Consider the following 4,986-nt stretch of genomic DNA (forward strand, 5'->3'; position numbering starts at 1 on the left):
ATTGGTATTTGATTTCATCCAAGATGGAACTTTTTAAAATATGACTATTATTATGCATAATTCAAATTACGTCTTTTTCTAAAAATATAAAGAATACGAATAAAACAGGAAAATAAATTTTTTTATAATAATCACTATTTTTAGTACTCACAAAACGATGGTACCAAAATATTTTTAAAATTATCATTTTTACGAGAGACATATCAAAACCAATATACATATGTATTTCGTTTTTAACAGCCTATTATTTTGACAGCACTGCATATAAAATATTTTAACTCCAAAAGCAAAGTTTTTGAGTTAAAATATAATTTTTTCACATATGCCCCTTGCATCCCACTAAGTGACCACAAAGCTCTTAAAGGAAATGATCTAATACCGCATTTACACTACAGCGAAATCTAGTAGATTAAATTTCAAATCTTGCTCAAAATCTAGATCGTTTACACCTCACTTTTTTTTGGCTAGATCTGTTTTTAAAAATAAACCTTGTTTAAAAGAAAATATTGTGAAAAATATAAAATATTTATTAGTACTTTACTTACTGCACAGAATTCGGCATTTAAATATCACGTTATATTTTACCTTCAAAACACTTTTCATTCATGTTTTAGGTTTTGTAGGAAATTTTCTTGAAAAATTGGTTATTTCCTTTTTTCAATTCCCTACAAGAAATGTATGACCGAAACTAACACATACAAAATAATTAAATAATGTTGATGCACCCAATGTGTGGTAAAGGGTTTCATTTGCATATGAAAGAGTGACACAACTACATTTGACTGTTACTGTGTTTCAGAGTTATATTTTTCGACGTTATAAATTAATTATTTCTGTAAAGGCCAAAGATCAAGAAGCGAAAAATTAAAAAAATTTACAAAGACTGTAAATTAATAAAAATAAAGAGAATTACTATAAACAGAATTTAAAAATAGTGCAGGAAGTGGAGCTGAAGATAAACACTTCGGAGTTTAATCAATCTATGGTAACAAATTTAAGATCCAGCGAGTTATGTAAAATAGTGAAATGATTGTTAATTTATGTATATGCTTATTATATTAATAAAATTAAAAAATATATATCTTAAAATATTAATAAATTGTGTTTTATTATAAATTGGTATAGCCGTCACATTTGACGGATATATTCATCAAATATGATTAGTCAACAATGACCGATAAATACATCATTTTTAATTTGTTAACTGTGATAGATATATCCATCAAGCATGATCAGTCAATCCTGACTAATATTTATGTCATCCTTGGTTAGTAAACAACAAAAGAGTGAGGAGCTCAAATATATGTTTTAAGTTGACAGAATTCATAAGTGAAAGGGAGAAGAAAAATCACATGTACACAAATGTTTCCATCACTTTTGTCCTTTTGCCTTACCCCCTGTCTATATTAGACAAATATTTATTATGCTAAACGTCAAATTGTTATCATGATAAAAATTAGCAGGTACAGACGGCATTTATTAGCGTTATAACGTTGTTATGACAGTGTTGTCTAAACAATTGTTTAGACAACGTTGTCTTGATAACAAACGTCATTTTATTGTAAAATTTGTTTAGAATTTTGTTTTTGTGCCATTAAAATTGATTTTTAACATAAGTTTTAGTGAAATTAGTGTTTATTTACAAAATGTTCATTAAATTTTAATTGTTTTTATAAAATTTTGCATTATTTCAATAAAATTATCTGTGAGTTGTCGTGATAAAATCAGCATTTTGTTACCCCAATGCATTAACATATTTGGCTAATATAGACACGGGGTTAAGAAACTGGTAGAAACTTTTCTCTACGCTGTGATAGAAATAATACATCAGTAGTGCCAGTCAAATGACCGATCAAATTACTGTTACTGATTTGTAGGGTTGTCATTATTTCTTCTGCAGCGTCGTACTTTATAGTACTATTTGGCAAAACACTAAGTTGCATTTCTATTTTTACTAGATTTTAAGTAGATTGTATAAGCTTTCTTTTAAGCAAAAAAGGAACCATTTAAAAAAAATCTAAAGTTTTTGAAAGAATGTAGAAATGGTTATCTGAATTCCTTTGGATAATATTTTTTGGATTTTCTCCTTTTTTCATTATATCATGTATAAAATTGATTAACCGTTCGTTATATTAGGTAGTTAATTTTAAAATATTGGCTGTGCGTTATATGGGATTTTCGTATTGAGATTCGTTAAACCGGCATTTGGTTGTATGTTAAAAATTAAAAAAATAACACATGTAGACACGTTCTTATTTAGTTTCTTAGAAATCGCTATATTTTAAACGCCTTTTTTCAGCAAATCACTAAAATAAAAATATAGCTGAATTGCCATCACTGATAATCCGTAAATACAATAAATGTCTTTGTTAGAATTTTACAGCGTAAAAAGAAAAAATAATTGTAATAATTATTAAAATTAATAAGAAGTTTCCAATTTCAGACATGCAAATTAAGGTAAGAAACCTTGAAAAATTGCGATTACACAAAATTTTTAAAAATCATGTTATAAAAATCAAAAACATCAAAATGAATACATATTCCTACATACATATGTATACACTTCATATTTGTATACAATGTACTTCATTTAAAAAAAAGTTTGGAGGAGTCTTATTACGCTCATTAGTGTATATCGGATAATCAAAATAATTCTTTTTAAACAATAATATTTAAGATTTTGTGGTAATTCTCTAGAAATTTTTCTGTACAACAATATATAAACGATTAATACCTATCAAGGGACTTAAATAAATGGACACCTCTAATGTACATACAAATGTATGTATGTATGTGCTTTTGTTTTTAATTTTTAACTAAAAATACAAATCAATTATAGTATTAAATATTCTCCCTCCAGGAAATTTTATTACAGCTGGAAAAATGTGTAAACAAATAAAAATTTGTAGTATTATTTGTGCACAATATAGTAAATTAGCATTAAATATTTTACAACTAAAAGTGAATAATTATAGTTAATAAAACAAAGCTATACGATATTTTTCAACTAATAAATACAATGAAGTTAAAAAGGCTTATACATATGTATGTATGAATGAATGCACGTACATATGTACTTGATGTAGGAGCAGTCGTTAACAGCTAATCGATGATTTTTACTACAATAATTACGAACTGCACAAATATCTGCAAAAGCGTACAACAAATGTTTGCAAATTTTGTTACTTTTTGTAGCGTTAACAAATGGGCGAACATTTTTATGTGGTGAAAATAGTGAAAAATTTATCTTTAAAAATTGTAAGAACTCATAGATGGATTTGCAAATTTAAAATGTTGATATTTGATTTTTTATAAAATCAAAAGTCTGTAATATGAAGTATACATATTTTGCAAAATTAATAAGTGAATTTATAAAAAATTAAAAATACGTCCAAACGGTTATGTACTTCATTAAAATAGGTAACTATTAAAAAAAAAATATTTATAGGGAAGAACATAATCCCGATAAGAAATATTGTGGGATGTTCAAATTAAATGATCAAAAATGATCATATGTTACAAATTTAATCCAAATTGCTGCAATTCAAACCGCTAATTTTCGTTAAATGATTAGAGGTATAGTGCGATAAAATAAAGTAACTCCAATTTTGTTGGAACTAAAAAAATATTAATATTATTAAGCTAAAAATTACTAAATCTATATCTAGGTGACTATGAGAACACATTTTAAATGTTTACAGCTCAACTAAAGTAATATTCTTTAAAACAAGGATGTAATAACAATGTTAGAGTATGTTAAAACCCATTTAGATTAGACAGTTGAACATCGCTATTTGAGCAGACAGGTCCAAAATTATTTTATTTTGTAGAAATGGTTCTTGATCTTATGTGAGAAGTCTTCCAAACTCGAAAATATATATATATATATATATATATATATATATATATATATATATATATATATATATATATATATATATATATATATATATATATAGCATCCATTACCCATATAGTATCTATCATGTTAGCACCGGAATATATGAAAATCCGTGTTCAAAATTTATTGCCGAACGTATCCGATGATATTCCACCGATTACGGTCATGAAATAATACAAAGGCCCATATAACATCCGAAGAAGTCAAAAACTGGATTCTGGGCAATAAAGCTGCTGTAATTGAGAGGCCTGCCCAGAGTTCCGATTTAATGTCAATCGAGAATTTGTATGCCGATGTAAAAAGAAAGTATCTGAAATAAAACCAAACAACAATTATAATTTTTGGAGCACTGTGGAACAGGCATGGTTGCCCGTTCCTCCAGGATGTTATTAGAATTTAACGCAACGCAACCACAAGCTAATAATAATCCTTAAAGTTAATTTGACACAAAACTACTCAAATTATGAACTCTTTAAAACATTTTCTATTTTTATTTAACATTTGAACACAAGTGGTGCTTTTATTTTGGCATGCAATTTCTTTAACTTTTTTTAAAAAAAACCTAATTATTTTCAATTAATATGATTTTTTATTTTTTTTATTTATTTAACAATATTCAATAACCTAGCCTATAGGCCATAAGCGGTTACAAATTTCTACTTCACAATAATTCCTCCAATACAAAATACATAATTATATAAATAAAATTACACCTAATTTTTTTAAAAAGATAATATACTATATAAAATAACGATAGGACAATCGAACAAATGTAATTCAAAGAAGCAAAACAGGTTAAAATAAAGAAAAGTATATGTAGAAATCATAAACAATCCCAAAAATGAACTCACAGAACCAATCAATATGTCATACAGCAACTATATGGCAAATAACACTCCAGACTGTAAAGGACATAGGTAATACAAATCAGACAGAAACATGAAGCTATAAAACACCTATCAGTTGAACCTTCTGTGAAGAAATATAAGTCAATTGTAAGAAAGTTTTAAACTACCCCAAAAAAAAAAAAAAAAATTTAAATACCAAAATTACCAATCAATTACATAATAAAAATTTCAAGACTA

General features: G+C 26.3%; 1 protein-coding gene across 1 annotated transcript in view; it reads left to right on the forward strand.

Annotated features, from left to right (window-relative positions):
• Nucleotides 1–2,304: 2,304 nt before the first annotated feature.
• LOC119601902 (RING finger protein 11) overlaps nt 2,305–4,986 on the forward strand; it is a 94,787-nt gene continuing 92,105 nt past the window's right edge. The window contains exon 1 of the mRNA XM_037953139.1: nt 2,305–2,457. The gene's annotated coding sequence lies outside the window, so the exon portion shown is untranslated. The remainder of the gene's footprint in view (nt 2,458–4,986) is intronic.

This window comes from Lucilia sericata, unplaced genomic scaffold, assembly GCF_015586225.1.
Source record: "Lucilia sericata isolate MDLA Ls3-8-SP2 unplaced genomic scaffold, ASM1558622v1 Contig000198F_arrow, whole genome shotgun sequence".
Classification (NCBI taxonomy): domain Eukaryota; kingdom Metazoa; phylum Arthropoda; class Insecta; order Diptera; family Calliphoridae; genus Lucilia; species Lucilia sericata.